Consider the following 19,694-nt stretch of genomic DNA (forward strand, 5'->3'; position numbering starts at 1 on the left):
GAGGCAGGAGGTGGCCTGATCCTCTGGGTATATGCAGAATCTGTGTGTGTGTGTGTGTGTGTGTGTGTGTGTGTGTGTGTGTGTGTGTGTGTGTGTTAGACAGAATACTTGGAGTGACATGTAGGTGGCCAGAAAATGGAGCATGGACACAGAGCTCTTTAGAAAGTTCTCAGGTATGTATTCCCCAGCATGAAAAGGATTGCTTCCACCCCCACCCCCACCTCCAGCTCTGGGAGACCCCAACCCATAGGGTCCAGGCCCCTGTCTCAGTCTTAGGAGTGCTCTCAGGCAAGCCCAGCCCCAGCCAGTACAGTAACACCGGTCACTCCCAGAAGAAGAGGGGATAGTGGGACAGCACATGTCCTGGGCTGTGGAATTGTTCTCACTGTGCCTCAAGCAGCCCAGGGGCTCAGGCAAGGGAAGCGTGATGAGTAACTGGGCTTTGGCATCCAAGTAAAACCCACCCCAAACCCCAGACCAAACCACCTCCTGAGTCTGCCAGCGGTAGTTGCCAGAATAATCAATACCCATTGTTCTCCTAGACAAATGTTCCCTCTGCACTTTCAACCATTGTGCTCTGGAGAATGGCTAGGTGTGGGCTTACAACATGTGGACAGACACAGCCTAATGGGATCTGTTCCCCAAACTGATTCATCCCACAGTCTTCCACAGCAGGGTCAAGGGGATGAAGGCAGCTACTGGCTGGATCAGGGCGGAGAGCTGGCCCCAGCCCAGACAGACTCTAGCCCTTGAAAGTTGGCTGACCTTGGCTTTGGGTTCCTCGACTACTCAGTGAAGTATCATACATAGCCCTCACTGTCTCATTGGAAGGATACAAACATTCCTGGGAAAACATGCAGTAGGAGTGAAATTCAAAGTGTTCCTACTACTTCTCCAGTTGTGTGGGGAGGAATCAGGCATTGGGCAAAGAGTATAGGCATCACAGTCAACAAGCTTGGGTTCCCACACTGGCCTCCCGCATACCAAGCATGTTATCTGTCTAAGCTTCAGTTTCCTCATATGTAAAATGGAGCAAGTGAGGCTAGCCTGTAAGATTGGAGGCTTGGAAGGTGTGCATGCTTAGCACTCAGCAAAGTATCAGGTACCCGTGGGAACTGTGATGCTGCCGCAGCAACTGGTCGCTCACAGAGGATCAAGGACAAGGTGGCTGATGAGGTCAGGACAAGCATCATGAGCAGAGCAGGGATCACATCCTCTCTGTGCTTAAAGGCCAATGTCAAGACACATCTCTTCCATGAGTCCTCTTGAGTTCATCCAGCCCTTAAATCCGGCCCTCCTCTGTCATCTATTCCCCTCTTTAACTCTTAAACACTGCAAGAGGTATTTGTTATTGGGGTTGGCAGAGGACTGCACAACACACCTACCAACTTCTTATTTGAGAGTAAGGCACATTTTTTGAGTATTGGCAGGAGGAGTTAAGCCACCCACTGAGGAAACTGAAAGTGGCAGATGTTCCTTCCCCCATTCCTGGGCAAATGGACCCAGGCTTGGCCAAAAAGACACTCCCATTGAGTCAAGGAAGGCTTCCTGGACAAGGTGGTGTTTGAAATTAAAAAAAAATTTCAACTCAATTTTTAATGGACATTTTCAAACGACCACAAAAGTAAAGAAATATGAACGAAATCACTAAGGAATCAGGCAGAGTGGAGGGAGAGACGCCTGGTGGAGTTTGGGATTGTCAAACCATGTAAGGCCTTGGGGCACCCACAGGTAAAGGGTCTTGTAGAGTGTAGAGTGTGGGCAGAAACAGCATGGGGAGAGGAAGAGCTAGAGTAGTGGACACCTCTTGGGAGATGAGTTACTTAGGACAGAAGATAATTTTTCCCTTTCTTTGGATTTCCACCCCTTAATTTGGGGCAAAAAGAAAACATCTATATGTAGTAGATGAAGGAACTTGGTGTTTTTGGATTTCCCCAGCAACAGGTAGGTAAATAATTATTTTCAGTGTGGTGCAGTGAGTTCAAGGGTGAGGACTTGAATCTTTCAGGACTCATAGTTCTAGGCAAGGGATAGGAATCTGAGTCATTCCTGTAAAGTCTTCGTGCATAACACAGCCAGAGGATTTCACAGGAGCTGGAGCAGGTGACAAAACTAGGTAGAGCTGGGTATGATCCTGAATTTTATAGTCAGAGTTCCTAGGCAGTCATTTTTCTTCCTGGTATGTTTATACAACAGAGATGGTTATTGCTTGGATTTAAAAATATTTTATGGTTGGTTGTAATTTCTGACATTGGAAATGTTCCATGAGCAGTCAAACTTCCTGAAGAGTAGAGGAGAAAATTCCCTAAGATGTCCATCACAGCAGAAGTCACGATGCCAGGCTGTAGCCAACAACACCATGGACTTGGACAATGGACAATTTTACAATGCTCATTCATTCATTCATTCATTCATTCATGGGTTTATTTGTTCTACTCCTTTGATTCTGATTTATGATGCTGTCTTGGTTCTGGTCATTCTTCTGCCCTGACATGCAGGACAGCCCAGACGAAGAGAAAAGATGAATAACCAAGGTGGAAAGTTCTGACATTCCTTAATTTCCTTGCCAGCTTGTCTTTCTCAGGCCAGGCTTTAAATATCAGTGAGCAAGAAAATGCAAAAGACAATGCATATCTGAGCCTTGCTAGGACATGTGGGAAAATCACACATAGTCTCCTTGTGGATGGACTAGATGGAGAGAGAAAATGTCAGGCACTTAAGTGTCGCCACTGTCTAGCTGTATGTCCTTGACAAGTTACTTAACGTTGATGGCCCTCCACTTTTCCTCAGCCTGTAGAGTAAGGCTACCACCACTACATTCTAAATACTTATTACCTGACACAGCCTGTGGTACACACACTACACATGTGATCTCACAACAACCATATGAAATTAGCATAGCCAGTCCTTTCTTTTCACAGAAAAGGAACCTGGGAAACTGGAGAGGTTAGTGCTTGTTTCTGGTCACAGAACTGGTTAATGATCTAACTGGGATTTGAACCAAGGCAGTATGATTTCAGAGACTATGTTCACTTTACTTTCACAGGATTATTTTGAGGTGGAATAATCAAATTGATGTAAAGCACTCGGAGTAGTGCCTAGCACCTTGTAGATGCTCAGCACATGTTAGCCGTAAACTTCGTTACCTGATGATTGGGTGGAGACATAACTGAGTCATGGCCTCATGAAAGATCGACTAATAGCTTAAAGGCAAATCTGAAGGCTATCTGTGTAAGTAGGCCATACATGTGCTTTGTCCTTGTCCCCTTCCTGACCTTTATATTTCACGACCGGGGTGAGATTATTATTTGCATGCCCATCAACTTTGTGTATGTCACAAAGCTGGTCGGCACTAGGAACATATAATGGATGATACAATGTAAATTCAATAAAATCTCAACAGGCAGTAATGATAAACCAAATCTAACAAGATTAAATTTGATATGGGTAAATATATGGTTCTGCCCTTACAGTTGAATTTAATAGCATTTATGTAGCATCTGTTATAGACCGTATTCTTTATAAAATACTGGAAGTAAAAAGTTGGATAAGAAACAGTCCCTACTCTTGAAGACCTTCCCTTTATAAAGTGACTGTCCAAGTAAAATATATGTCCTTGACATTCTGTCTTCCTCATGTAGACCCACCTTGCCCACTATAGACCAATTGGATAGGCTTATTTCCTGCCCAGCCTCCACACCAGACTGAATTGGAGATTGATAGCTTAGCAGTGGCTCACAAGAAACACACTGAGGAATTTGGGTGATCTTTGTCATTCTTCTGGGCTGCCCAGCACATGGACTCCCTTCATTTGGGGAAGAATTCATCAACATATGATTTTTGATGGAAAGTAACTTCATGCTCAAATTGTCCCATCTTTGGCTAGTGGGATCTAATTCAGACTCCTGGATTCTTTTGAACAAGGCCCTGGTAGTCTTTAAAATTAAAAAAGAAATGAAAAAATTTTTAAAGGATCTGAGAGACAGTGATGGATATAGAAAGACAAAGAAGATACAATACATGTATGAGAGTAATGTCTGAAGAAGAAAAGTAAAGCAATGGGACAGAATCAGTATTAAAATCTATTAGTCAAAGAAAAGTTTTCTGAAACAAAAAGACACTAAAAAAAATATTGAAAGATGACACTGCATATCTAGGAAAACTTGTCCAGAAGGCCAACAATGAAACATACAGCAAAATTGTTAGATTTTAAAGGAAGAATATTTTGGGTATCCAGGAAAAAAGATCAAGTCAATCTAAGGCTGCATTGTCCAATATGATAGTCATTAGACATTTTAATTAAATTAAAAAGTTAATTCCTCTTACATTTTAAGTGCTCAGCCAGCAACCACATGTAGTTGATGGCTATCATCTTGGACAGCACAGATTATATAATATTAGCATCATCACAGCAAGTTCTCTAAGGAAAGGAAACCAAGTTGGCCTCAGATATTTGTCAGAAGTATTTCATGCTAACAATAATAGATGAACATATTTAAGATATTGAAGGGAAGGTTATGTGAGCTAAGGATTTTATTTCTTGCCAAACTGACCTTCAGGTATAAAGAAAACAAACGGGAATTTTTAAGAACTCTGGGAATATAATTCACATGAACCCTGCCTGAGAAATCCTCTAGGAAATGGATTTCAGACAACCAAAATGACTTGAAATAAATCAGTACAAGGACTAATGGTGAGCATTAAATGTATGTTTATCTGTAGATTTAAGAAAACAGTCTGGAGATTTCTTAAAAAATTAAAAATGGATATACCTTTTGACCTAGCAATTGAACTTCTGGGTATTTATTGAAAGAAAACCAAAATAATAATTCATAAAGATCTATGCACCCTTATGTTTATGGCAGCACAAATTACAATAGCCAAGATATGAAAGCAACCTAGATACCCATCAACAGATGATTAGATATAGAAGTTATGGTTCATATATATAATGGAATATTACTCAGCCATTAAAAAAAATGAATCCTACTATTTGTAATGACATGGATAGAACTAGAGGTTATCATGCTGAATGAAATAAGTCAGACAGAGAAAGATAAATACCATATGATTTCACTTACATGCAGAATCTAAGGAACAAAAAGAACAAACTAATCAAAAAAACAGACGCATAAATATAGAGGATAATCTGATGATAGCTAGAGGGGAAGGGGTTGGGAAGCTGGGAGAATGGGGTGAAGGATTAAAGAACTACAGATTAGTGGTCAATAGATGGGCACAAGAATGGGGAGCATGACATAAGGCATGTAGTTAACATTAATGTAATGGCTAGGTGGAGAGGCAGAGGAGAGAAAGAGCAACTAGGGAAATCATTTTATAAATTATATAAACATCTAACCAATATGGTACTGTATACTTGAAACTAATAATAAAATTAAAACAACAACAACAACAAAAGACTCAACGATAGTTATAAGGCAGCAGTCCCCAACCTTTCTGACACCAGGACTGGTGATCCTATGAGAATCTAATGCCTGATGATCTGAGGTGGAGCCGAGGTGGTGATGCTAGTGCTGGAGAGCGGTTGCAAATACAGATGAAGCTTCACTCACTGGACCACTGCTCACCTCCTGCTGTGCAGCCCACTGCCTAACAGGCCACAGACCTTTACCGGTCTGCGGCCTAAGGGTTGGGGACCCCTGTTATAAGGGATACAGCATAGTATGTAACTTTTATTATTTTTTAAGCTTTTTCTTCTATGATCATTTTCAAATATATATCAAAGTAGTAAGCAAAGTAAAATGAACCTGATTGACTTATCACCCTGTTTCAACAATTATCAATATATGGCCAGTCTTGATTTATCTTTCCTCATTTTCCATTTCTGAGATTATTTTGAAACAAATCTCAGACTTTGTATCATTTCAACCATATTTTAGTATATATTTCTGAAAGATAAGGACACCTTAAAAACAACCCACCATATTATTAACACACCTAAAAAAATTAACCTCAACTTCTCAGTGTCATCTGATACCTAGTGATTATATTTCCTCTCTAGTTTTAAAAATGATTGCTTGAATTGGAATCCAAATAAGTCTATACATTGTAATGGTAGATGTGTTTTGTAGGTCTCCTTTAATGTACAGTTTATCCCGCCATTTTAAATTTTACTTGTAATATATTTGTTGAAGAAACAGGATTGTTTGTCCCGTAGAGTTTCCTTAGTCCAAATTTCACACCTTTTATCTTTATGTTTAAGTCAACTTTTGTGCCTTTCAGGAGGCATTTCAAAACTTTTTTCATATAAATTTTGGCCATTTACTCCTTCGAATTTCCTTTACCTTATAGCTATTGTAAATGGGATTTTAATTCTGTTATATCTTCTCATTGATTTGTGTGCGTGTCTGTCTTATCAATTTATGTTTATTTTATAATCTGCTACTTTACTAAAATTTTAAGTTGTCTGTAGTAGTTTTTCAAGTGATTTTGTGGAGGAGAGTTTCCTTACATATGATTTGCAAATAGTGATTTTCCTTTCCAAGTCTTTATTTCTCTATAGATTTCTCTTATCTGATTGGATTAGCTAAAGCCCCAAAATTAAATAGCTCTGGAAATAGAGAACTTCCTTATCTTGTGTCTGACTATTGGGAAAAACTCTAGTGTTTCCACACTAAGTAAGATGCTGGCCTTTGGGTTAAGATATTCGTGTACATATAGACATATGTATTTAAGGAAGCATCCCTTGGTTTCTCAGTCTTAACAATATTGTCTTCTAAACCATGAACATGCTTTATATCTTCACTTATTTAGGTCTTCTTTCATTTCTTTCAATAAAGTTTTATAGTTTTAAGTGTACGATCATATATGTTTTATCAAATTTATCCCTAAGTATTTCATGTTTTTGTTGCTATTGTACATCGTATTGTTAAAATTCAGTTTTAGATTGTTCATTCCTAGTATGTAGAAACAATCCATTTTTGCATATTAACCGTGTATCTGGCAACTTGGCTAATTCACTTATTAGTCTTAATAGCTTTTTGGTAGCTTTCTCTGGATGTACTACGTAAATAATCATGTTGTTTAATGAAATAACATGGTTTTTCTTTTTTGTTTTTTAGTATGTCATTATAAATTGATTTATTTTAAGCCAGTCTTGCACTCCTGAGATAAACCCCACTTGGTTATGCTGTGTTGTCCTTTTTATATACATGAATTCAATTTGCTAAAATTTTTTTAAGAATGCTTGCATTTATGTTTATAAGGGATATTGCTCTGTAGTTTTCTTGTGACTTCTTTGGTTTGATATCAGTGAATTGGAAAGTGTTCCTTCCTCTTCAATATTCTGTAAGATTTTGTGTAGAATTAGTATTAATTTTCTCATTAAATATTTTATAGAACTTGTCAGTTAAGCTATCTGAGTCTGGAGCTTTCTTTGTGGGGAGATTTTTAACTTCACATTTAATTTATTTAATAGACATAGGGCTTTGGTTGTTTGTGTCTTTTAAGGAATTTGTCAATTTCATCTAGGTTGTTTAATTTATTGGCATAGAATTATTTTTTATATGGTCCCTCATGAGAGGCCTGTGGAGCAATCATTTCTGAGTTCTTATGTTCATAACAATATGTCTATGGTCTTTTTTCACGGAGGTCAATTTAGTTTGATATAAAATCTGTGACTCACATTTTTTGAATATGTTAAAAATGTAACTCCATTGTTATTTGGCATAAAGTGTTGCTATCAAAAAGTCTGATGACACTGTGGTTATATTTTTTTTTCAAGTAATGTGGTCTTTTTGCCAGGATGTCAAAAGTATTTTTTTTTTTCATAAAGCCCAATAATTTTACTAAGATGTATCTTAAAACTGGCCATATGAATTACTTTCCCTAGAATTGTGGTATGCTCTTTCACTTCATAGTCACAAATTCTTTTATTTCAAGAATGTTTTCATAAATTATACATCTTAGTCTTTGTACTTTTTTATCGTTTTCATATGCTTCTTGAAGTCTCTTATACATATGCTGACTCTTCTTTGCCTATCTTTTATATCTATCACTTTTCTTTAAATCCTTTTTATCTTTTAAAAATTATTTTAAAAACATGTCTTTCTTTCTATTTCTATTTATCTTAAAACATTGTTATTTGTTCTTGCTCATGTTTCTTCTATTTAGTTTTCATTTTAAATATAATTTTTCCTTTTTCTCTAATTATATCCTGAGTTCTATCATTTCTCTTTTCAAATATTCCTATTCTCCAGTCAACTTATTTATAAGGTTTTCTCATTTTAATTTATATTTTTCTTTAATAATTTTTATCATTTATATACTGTATTTTAGTTTGTTCTTAATATTAGATTATTTCTCTCTTTTTCATATATCTCTTTTTTTGTGTGTTTTGTCGTCTGTGGTGATATTTATTCTCTGATTCTTATATATTATTACATATTCTTATAATACTCTTTATTCTCTTATTTCCTCAGAATAAACTTCTTATGAGATTTGACTCTTTTCCGTTGTTCACTTTTCAATGCATTTTCTTTGTTTTTAGCATGGAAATGTGTGCTAGAACAGCTTTTTTTGGGCTTTATTTCTGTAGAGCTCCCTCTTATGTTGTCTTTTCAAAGTGATTAAAAACATGGCCTACTTTCTGAGGTCTGCCTACTCTGTTCCCCTCCTTTACTTTAATATGGAGCTTCCTTTTCCTTTGCTTCTATTTTCTCTGTCTTCTTCAACTTGTGTTCTACTCCTATCTGTTTCTTCTCAGTGTGGATCTTTGTTTTGGAAAAGGGCTTCCATTTGTTCAATCTCTTGAGTTTATAGGTGATGCTGCTCTATCACCATCAGCTCTATTATGCCCTACTCCACTGCATTTACTCCCATATTGGATCCTTCAAAACCTTCCCAGTTATGACTGCTCTTCTCAAATTGGCCCAGAGTGCTTTCTAGTTAGCTCATACTAGTGACTTTAGGTTATTCTATTTGTATAGGCATCAGGAGCCCAGTTGTCTCCCTATGCTTCCTTCTGCACAGAGGTAGATACCATGTAGTTCTTGTAGCTACCAGTAGGTTGTTCTCATCCACTCATGGCAGGAGATTCTTGGGGAGACCTCATCACCCAGTTTTGTTGTAGATGCTGTTTATGGGTCTTTACTTTTGCTGTCTTAGTTGCTCTGTTTATGTGGAACAATTTGGGAAGAATAGAAAATGCCACTACCATCTTCCAAGAATTCTAATGTGCATTTACTATTTTTGTTTATTTGTATAATTCAGTTAGATATGTTTTCTATTGCTCACAAATAAGAACCAGGACTTATATAGAAGTTTTAATTGACTGGAAATGCAAAAGGAGTGGGGACATGGCTTCCAAATAAAGTAGTTACAAGACCGTGATTTTAATCCACATCAAAGAGAAGAGAGCATTTTGACCACAGGAGGTGATGATCCTGACCTCTGTTCTAGTCTGCCTTTGGGTGCAGCATTGCATCTGCTCTGGGCACCAGGATTTTAACAGATACTCATCTATGAAGGTGTTTAGGAAGGAGAGGCGTTTTGAAATCTTGCTATCCAAGTGATAGTTGAGGGAATTGCCAGAAACATTTAACTGGGAGAAGAGAAGATTTAGGGGCAATATGATCGTCACCTTCAGATACTTGGTCATGAGATAAAGGGAATAGATTTGTCTGCGTGACCCCAAAAGATAGAGCTTCAGTCAAGAAGTAGACATGATAGAAAGATGGATATTCATTTCCGCTTAAAGAAGAACATCTTTCCAGTTGAAGGATGTACATACTCTTGGTAGGTACATTGTAAGGGTGGCACAACAACTACTGGAGTTATATTAATTCACCTCTAAGATCTCTTTGCAACTGCAAAATGAGCTTTGGACTTTTTCCAACTCTAAATGCCTGTGATACTACTTATTAAGCTTGAAATATGGGCCTAGAACTGTAATCGGCATTGTTGAAGCTTAAGGTTAGTTGCGGGATTATAGAAAACTAAGTGGCAGAACTCATTCTCAAATAACTGATGATTTAGCTGATAAGATTTGACTGATGTATCCATGGAATAATAAACAAATAAAAGAGTTAACGACTATAATTTTCTGAGTGCTGCTATATGCTATAAACTCTACAAACATTATTTCATATAATCCTTACAGCAATTCTATAAGTGCTGTTATTATCATTTCTACTTGATGGATGAGGCTTCAAGAGATGAAGAACATTGTTCAGGGCTATACAGCTAGTAAGTGGCAGAGCTGGGATCAGACACAGCTTCATTTATCTCCAAACCTCTGCTCTTAAACATTTCAGTAGCAGATAAAATTAAGATTTTCGAAAATAAGTTGGCACCATATGAGTCTAGGAGTATTTCAGAGGCAAGGAAAGGATTAACATGACTTGAAGACTTCTTATATTCCAGGCACCATGTGAAAACCATCTAATCTTATCCTCAAAAAAAATTAATTAATAAGAAGCACATTTCATTAACCTAAAGTATCAGCCAGGACCCTGTCAGGAGATAGAAACTATATTCCATTATTCTCACAGAGAGAAATTAATATAGAAAGTGTTAACCAGGTTAAAAAGTTGTTAATTAGGTAACTTACAAGAAGAAAACTAAGTTATTGTGGAGGTAATAACTGCTGGAAGCAGCTACTACCCCAGGGCTGAGAGAAAGAGGGAAGAGATTAAATTATTAAGATTTAAGAGCTTGGAGGAGAGTCCTCATGGAGCTGAAACTCAGACCTCTGGGGTGTAGGAGGAGGGGAGATTTCTCATCTGGGGCTTGTCTTGAGATGCAGTGCAGAGGCTGGTACTACGAAGATTGGAAAACTGCAGGCTGGATTCCTCTGCTGCTGAAGGAGGGAGCTGCTGGGGTCAAGGTGAAGAAGAGTTGCTGAAAGGATGCTTACAGACAGGGAGAGGAAGCAGGTCCTGTCTTCCTTCTGGAATCCTGTAGCCTCCCTCTAGCACCCCCTATTGGCTAAACCTACCATAGAGCCAGCGATCAAGACAAAAAGATGGTTGCAGTCTCAGTCCCTCAATCACAAAGCAGAGGAGAGAGGGGCAGCATTTTGATGTTGAGGAAATAAGGGCTCAGAGCTGAAGACACCTACCTCAAGTATCAGGGCTGGGAACCATGGACACTCTACTCCACGACTCAGGCTTTTGCACATGCTAGTTGCTTTTATGACCACTTCGTTCATTTCAGAGATGACATTGGGGCCTGCCTAGCCTCCTTCTGTCACTTCCTTGCCTTGGCAGGAGCTCTCGCCTTAATGGGTTGCACAGCCTGCCACGTGGCCTTGGAGCTCAGGCACGCTTGCAGGAGCCCTGGAGTGCTCTCTTTGTGACCCTCGTCCCCAAAATCTCTCCTAACACATTCCCTGTCTTGGCCTCAGCCTCCTGTTCTGGCAGGCCCAGTCTGACCATGGTGACTGCCAAACATCTGCTTGGTCTACCTTGATGATGGGAACAAAGAGATCAGTTTACCCAAGCTGTCACCTGCCTCTCAAAGGCCCGAGGTACCATGGCCGGGGCAAGTTCCTGTGGCAGCTTCCCAGGAAACAGATCTGGAGTGGGGTTTAGACATATCTGGTCCATGTTCGGAGGGAAAGGAATCTTCCCAAGGGACGAAGAGATCTACTCTGGGGTGGTGGGCTTGCAGAGTTGGGAGCCCATAGTTGTTTATTCATCCCATGAAGCCACCCTCCAAAATATTTATTGAGAACATACTATGTGCCAGACACAATGCTTGCCCTGGAAATGCACCGGTTGTGCAGGGAACAACTTCTCTGCCCTTATGGAACGCATGGCCAAGTACAGGATGCAGACCATAGCTGAGTAAGGAAATGAGATGGGCATGAATTTCATGCTCTCAATCCCAGGTGTGCAAAAAGTGTAACTTTGATTTTCTATAATTCACATTAATTTCTAATTTGAGACTTCATTTCATTGGGAGAGCAACTTCTTAATGGATCACAGTTTTGGGTTCCCTTTTTTTCTAAGGCTATGTCTAGGTTTTGGGAGGTTTCTGCAGCTCCACGGACATCCTATGCTACGGAGTCCCTGGGTGCAGCCCACTGCCTGGCAGGCCCAGCTGCTGTCTGGGACTCTGTTCAGAGTAGTCTTCTTGGGCTCTGTGCCTCCTCAGTGCTTCCAGGAAGCCAGGCAGCAGGTCCTCTCCCTGAGGCCTGCTCTGGACCTGTTCACTGGGCCTTCGTGAATATCCTAGAAGTACAATCTTCCCCTTCTGCAAAGCAGACAAATCCCTACCTACCATTTATACCAGAGCCATGAAGGAGAGGAAGAGGGCACTTTGATGGGAGAGGGAGCTTGTTTCAGATGGGGAAGAATCAGTAAGTTCTCTTCAAGGATGTGACATTTGAGCTGAGACCTAAAGAAGACCAGGGAAGACCTGCAAAGATCAAATGGGCAGAGTAAAAAGAGCCTGAGGTGGGAGCCAGCTCTGAGGTGGGAGCCGGCACCATGATCTGAAGGGTCCATGGCAGCTGGTGGGCAGGAAGCCTGACCAACTGCCCTCTGGGGAGTTCATTGGAGTCCATGTAACCAGCATCTCTGTTCCGTGAGAGTAGTTCTGACTCCCAGGGAGCAGGTGTATGCTTTGTGGCTATCCTGTGGCTGCTCACACCATGGAAGTGTGAGAAGTTTAGAGAGTACACAGTTCACACACAGCTTCAAGCTGTCTGCCGGTGCTCATTTTTTCTGACTCCAGGGTGGGGTCTTCTCCCCTGCAAAGCCCTTCCTGACCGCCTCCCCCAGGGTAAAAGGATCCCAGATTGCTACTTCCATACCTGAGTGTCACCCTGCAAGGTCTACCTAGCTTGGACCTTTCATTTCCCTGACCCTAACCCTGACGTTCCCCTGTCTCACTCCACTTTCATCACTCTTAAGGTGACGAAACCATTAAAAACAATGTAAACATTCACACTAAAGCTGGTAGGCTTGATTCGTTACCACTCCCGGGAACATTTGCAATTTAAAGATTATTTAAGTCAGAAGAACTCGAAAGAATGGCGGAATCTGGAACAGTAGATTAAGCAGAAACTCTCTGGAGGCCTTTAGTTTGCATCTTGTGTGTCTGCCTCCTCTGTACACATGCGTGCACACTCATGTACGCATGCACACCTGTCGTCCTCACTTCCTACTCTGCAGTCACCTCTATTTTCCTACTCCCCTCTAGAGGCCCTCCACGCAGTAGCAGAAATTTAGCTGAGTGAACCCAGGACACCAGGACACATCCAGGGTGTGCTCTGCAAAGGTAAACATAAAAAACAAACATCAGATAAGAGGCAGTCATATAGCAGACATGGGGCCAGGCACTTGAAATACTTTTCTTTAATCCTTACCAAGGTCCATTAAAGTATGTATATTATTATCCCCATTTTAAAGCTAAGTAAATTGAGGTTCAGAGAGGTTAAGATATTCACTCATCTCAGCAGAATGAAGATTCTGTCAGTGTTCAAACCCCTCTCCCCTCTGCCACACCCTGATGCCTTGCTGTGTGTCCTGTTGCTTCAGAGGGTCCAGATCTGGGAAGGGTGTGACAGAAGGCTCCATGCTGTTCTTGGGACAATATATGAATGGTTTTCAGGGTCTGGTCTCAATTTATCTTCAGCTCTTCAACCCTAGAGCAGGGGTCAGGAATTTCTGCAGGAAGCATCCAAGTATCAAATGTGATAGCTCCCCAGGTGTTCAATGACAGCCTGAGGGAACCAAACAAGCTGGGAGGATAGGTCCTTAGCTAAAGCCCCCAAACTGCCAGAAAATGGAAAAGACTCAAGTTTGTGGTTTTCCTGATGCATGAACGGGCAAGGTTGAGGGGCGGGGATAGGCAGCACCTGGAGAGAGTCTGCCTGACATTCAGGGGAGGAATGGCAGCTACCCCTCCTCCTGTGCCCTTGGGACTCACTTTTGCCCCCAAAACAGGAGTGGCTAAACCCTGTTTCAGTTTTAGCACACCTAATGCTTAAAGACCAAGGAAAACTGGACTGTGAACCACAGGGCACTTTTCCTCTCAGGTCTTGGTACTCATGGTTTGATAGAATATATAATGAAATAAAAAAGCATGATATGTGTTTTTTAAATGAATTTATACCTCCTCACCAAAATAACATTCAACTACTTTAGTTGGAAAAATTAGCGATGAGTAGATGTTTATGATATTCTTTATTCAGAATAGAGACAATTCTTGGAACAAATATGGATGCATAGGCCATTTGGAATTACTTTGAGTTCTCCTCCCCTATACCACTCCACTCCCAGGTCCTCAGCCCACAGGCCAAGAGTCTCAGATCTGAGGATTCTAGTGACATCCTTTCCTGAGCTCCTATGTGGCCTTAGGTAAGCAACTCGACTCCTGCATGGTGCAGTTTCCTCATTCTTTTTTTTAAATTTAATTTTATTATTAGTTTCAAGTATACAGTACTGTATTAGTTAGACATTTATATAATTTATAAAACAATCCCCCTGATTGCTCTTTCTCTCCTCTGGTTCTCCACTTAGCCAATATATTAATGCTAACTGCATTCCCTATACCACGCTCCCCACATCCATGACCATCTATCAATTACTAATTTGTACTTCTTTAACCCTTTACCCTTTTCTCCCAATCCCCCTTCCCCTCTGTCCATCACCATATTGTCCTCTATATTTGTGAGTCTGCTTTTGATTAGTTTGTTCTTTTTGTTCCTTAGATTCCGCATATAAGTGAAATCATATGGTATTTAATTTTTTAATGGCTGAGTAATATTCCACTGTATATATGAAACATTACTTCTTTATCCAATTGTCTGTTGATGGGCATTTAGGTTGCTTCCATTTCTTGGCTATTGTAAATTGTGCTGCCACAAATATTGTAGTGCATAGATCTTTACCAATATTGTTTTGGTTTTCTTTGATTAAATACCCCGAAGTGCAATTGCTGGGTCAAAAGATTTTTAATATTTTAATATTTTGAGGAATCTTTAAGCTGTTTTCCATAAAAGTTGTACCAATTTACAATTCCACCAACAGTGTATGAGTGTTTCCTTTTTCCCACATCCTCACCAACACTTGTTGTTCTTTGATTTATTGATGATAGCCTTTCTGACAGGTGTGAGGTGATATCTCATTGTGATTTTAAATTTGCATTTCCCTGGTGATTAGTGACCTTGAGCATCTTTTCATATATCTATTGGCCATCTGTATTTCCTCTTTGGAGAAATATCAATTCAGGTCTTCTGCCCATTTTTGATTGGATTTTTTTTAATTGTTGAGTTATAGTTTCCACATTCTTACCTATTCATAGGGGCACAGGGATAGAATGATGTATTGGCCATGAAATACGTGGCTGGGAAGACACTAGCCTGTGGCCTCAGAATCTGTTCTCCTCTAATTGTTCCAGATAGGAACGAATCATATGTCCATTATTTTGTTTGTTTGCTATCATTATTAAACCTTCAGACTTACAACAGGAGAGAGAAAAGCAAAGCTTACTTAACAGAGGAAACCTGATGGCCAGGATGTTTTTGCATCAAGTTTCCCAGGAGAAATTTATGAGGGTGAAGGTAAGCCTCAGACTCAGCTACCTTTTTGAAAGTAGGGACTATTTGGTTCTTCCCTTCTACCTCACCAAGGGCTGGACCAGGTCCCGGGGCACAGTTAGATTAAACAGGTAAGTTACTCAGAGCCACGGGAAGTTGATGGAACCAGAGGATGAAGCAGGAGACCCAGAGGTCTACCTCCTTTGTTTATTTCTCCATTCATTCCATTACCAAGCCACCCAGTTAATCTTTCCTGCTGCTTGTTCTGGGCTGGCTTAGTGCTAGGTGTGGAGGCTGTGAAGTGTTCAAAGACCTGTTTCTATTGTCATAGATTTCTCTGTCTGGTTGGGAATTCAGACGTGCGCATAGCTCATATAACACAGTGTAATAAGTAATATGATCAAGTCAGGCACAGGAACAAAGGGGAAAGCCACCTCATCCAGCTTTAGGTCAGAGAAGACTTCCTGGTAGAAGTTAAAGTGGAGCCTATCTTGATGGATGAGTAAGGTTCAAGACATGGGTGCAGGAAGAGCATGCTAGGTCGGCAGCTGGTGGTAGGGGGAGGGGCTTTGCTTAACAGCAGGGCCCTCCTTTGGGGTATGGCCTTGTCTCACATAGTGCTTGAGTTAAAGCCCCTGTGGTTCAGAGCAGAGAGAAATCACAATCCTTGGGCTTATAGCAAGTGGGCCTGGCTCCTTGTAATTTACTTCTTCAGAAGCACAGGTGGTAGGATGCTAGTGGGAGCAGAAAGACTTTAAAATAATTTATGATCCTGGAGGCTCTCCCTTCTTTCTAATTTGTGCTCCATTTTGTTGTCCTACATAGTTACCAGTGGAAGTTTTTCAAAGATTGCATTTGTCATCATTCTTCTGATTAAGGGGAAGCCTTATGGTACTTTTGTTTCTGGCCAAGATGAATAACAGCAACCAGATTTACCAAATCATCTTTTAAAAAAGTAAAATATTTGAAACAACAGCTTTAAAGACAATAAATATCAGGCAACCAAGATCAGTGATCTCTGAGAAATGGGAACAAATGAGGTAAGCCCTATAGCTATGCCCGTTTGCTGCCTTAAGAGAGTTCCCAGACCATGATACAGAGAAGGGGAGCCCAAGAGAGATCCTAGGGGACTCTGAGAGTTGAGATGGAGCTGAGAATCCAGAGAGATAAAGGCATCTAGAGTTCAAAGGACAGAGAACCAGAGAGGAGAGGGCTGAACAGAGAGAGAACCCAGAGATGTGCAGAGGGTTTTCCTTAAGTATTCAGCAGAGTACTGAATGCTTGTGAGGAAAATACCAAACTTCAAGGAAAGAATTAGAGGTAACAGTGTCCAGCATGCACACAGGGTCAGGACTAGTGCCTGTTCTCATCAGGCAGACTTGGAAACTTTACAATTCACAACACAATGAGTAAAGTACTCAGAAGCGGCTTGTCTCAGTCGTGAAGAATAATTAACCTTAGATTAAACATGAATCCACCTCAAAAATTATAAAAGCAAGACCTTAAAGAATGGATTTGTTTCCTAGTAACTAAACTATAACTCAGAAAAATCTCAAGGATATTTACAGGAATACTAAAGCATTCAGCACCCAACAAGACAAAAATATTGTCTAACATCCAATCGAATATTACCAGGCACTTAAAGGAGCAGGAAAATACAAATCATAATGAGGAGAAAAATTAATCAAATGAAATCAACTTAGAACTGACACAGATGTTAGAATCACCAGACAAGGATATTAAGACTGTCATTATAACTGTCTTCAATGTGTTCAAAACATTACTTATAGATATGGAAGTTATGAAAAAAGATGCAAACTAACCTTCTAGAACAAAACTGTAATATCTGAGATGAAAAATACAGTGGAAGAGATTAGCAACAGATCAGACATTACAGAATAAAGGATTAGTAAACTTGAAGACATAGTAATCAAAACTATACAAAATGAAACACAGAGGAAAGACAGAATTTAAAAAATGAAAAGAGCATCTGCGATCTATGGGACAACTTCAAGTAGTATCGCATACGTGTAATTGAAATTTCCAAAGAGAGAGAAAGAGAATTTAAAAAATATTTGAACAAATAATGGACAGAGATTTTTCAAGTTTGATTAAAACTATAAACTCACTGGGATAGACAAATAGATAAATGGAACAGAAGAAAAGATACATAAATATGCCCACACATATATGGACAACTGATTTTTGACAACAAACATGTAGACAATTCAGTGCAGAAAAGACAGGTTTTTTTTCATCAAATGGTACTACAACAATTAGATAATCATATGTGAAAAATAAAATTTGACTTGTACCTCACATATATAAAAAAATTATATCAGGATGGGTCGTATTCCTAAACCATATTTAAAATAAGACGTATGAACCTAAATGTAAATAAGTCTAAATGTAAATTGTTAAAACATAAAAGTTCTAAAAGAAACCATAAAAGATAATCTTTGTGACATTGGTTTAAACAAAGATTTCTTTGATATGACACCAAAAGTTTGACTCATTAAAAAACAAATTAATATAGTAGACTTCATGAAAATTAAAAAGTCCTGCTCTTGTAAGACACTTTTAAAGAATGAAAAGACAGATTGTGGACTGGGAGAAAAATCTTTGCAAGAACATATATTTAATAAAGAACTTGTACCTAAAATATATAAAAACTATATATTGAAAAATATTTAACTATATTGAGAAACTCAATAATAAAGAAATAAATGACCCAATTAAAATATAGGCAAAAGATTTAAATGGACAATTTACCATAAAAGATATATGAAAGGCAAATAATCACATGAGAAGATGTTCAATGTCATTAGTCATTAGGGGTATGCAAATTAAAACCACAATGAGATACCACCTTTTAGAAATGACTAAAATTTAGAAAGACTGACCATACCAAGTGTTGGTGAGGAGGTTGTGGAACACAACTTGGATACACTGCTGGGGAGTATGTGAAATCATACACCCACTTTGGAAAGCAGATTGGCAGTTACTTAAAAAGTTAAATATATGCCTACTGTATGATCTAGCTATTCTATTCCTAGGTATTTACCCAAGGGGAAAAAAAAAGAATATGTTCATACAAAGATTTGTACACTAATATTTATAGCAGCTTTATCTGCAAGAGCTAAAAACTGGAAATATATCATATATCCACTAAAAGGTTAATATAGAGAACACTGGGTAGGTGGGTTTGTGAAAAGATTAATGTGCTTTTGGCTAGAGATTTACTACATCCATCCTTGAAGGAGGAAAATAAAAATACATGAAAAGAAATGGCTAGTTCAAAGTCCAGATTCTTATTTTATGGATGTAAAATGTCCAGGTTGCCACAAGATCACAATGGTTTTCAGCCATGTTCAGATAGTGGTTCTTTGTGTAAGATGTTCAGTAGTGTCATGCCACCCAACAGGAAGAAAGGCCTGGCTCACAGAAGGGTATTCATTTAGGCGAATGCGACACTAATGATCCACACACAACTTCTGGAATTTGTGTTTTATTACAGAAATCCTTATCAGTTCAGTAGTTCTAGTTAATCTACCAAGAATGTGTAATTTTGTTCAATTTTGTAAGATATACAACAGTGACCTCCTATTCTGATATCATTTTTAATAAAGTTTTGATTATTGGCAAAAAATAGAATAGATAAATAAATGTGGTATATTAATATAATGGAAAAAAAAAACCCCACAACTATTGATTGTATGCTACAACACAGAAATACAGATGAACTTCAAATTAATTATGCTAAATGAAAAAAGCAGAAAAAGTGTATCCATACTGAATAATTACACGCAGATAAAACTTAAAAAAATACAAACTAAGCTATAGAGACAGATCAGTGGTTGACATGGAAGGGGAGGAGCAAAAAGGAGGAGCTGCAAAGGGACAGATGGAAACTTCTGTGGGTGACGATATGTTCATTTATTTAGTTGGTGATGGTTTCTGAGTATATACATATGTCAAAATGTATAATTTTCATTTTAAATATGTACAGTTTATTGTAGGTTGACTAGATCTCAAACAGTTGTTGTTGATGTTGTGGTTGTTTTCAAACAATCATTTTTTAACAAAAATTTTGTAGGCTCCCACTGCCCTTAGCTAAAGTATATTCTCCTCATTGTACATTCAAGGGACTCTGTGATTTGGCTCTACTTTCCAGAACTCACTTGTT

General features: G+C 39.0%; 1 pseudogene; it reads left to right on the forward strand.

Annotated features, from left to right (window-relative positions):
* LOC102880699 overlaps positions 1 to 18,985 on the forward strand; it is a 35,230-nt pseudogene extending 16,245 nt beyond the window's left edge.
* The last annotated feature ends 709 nt before the right edge of the window (positions 18,986 to 19,694 follow it).

The sequence above is a fragment of the Pteropus alecto genome, unplaced genomic scaffold, assembly GCF_000325575.1.
Source record: "Pteropus alecto unplaced genomic scaffold, ASM32557v1 scaffold3, whole genome shotgun sequence".
Classification (NCBI taxonomy): Eukaryota; Metazoa; Chordata; class Mammalia; order Chiroptera; family Pteropodidae; genus Pteropus; species Pteropus alecto.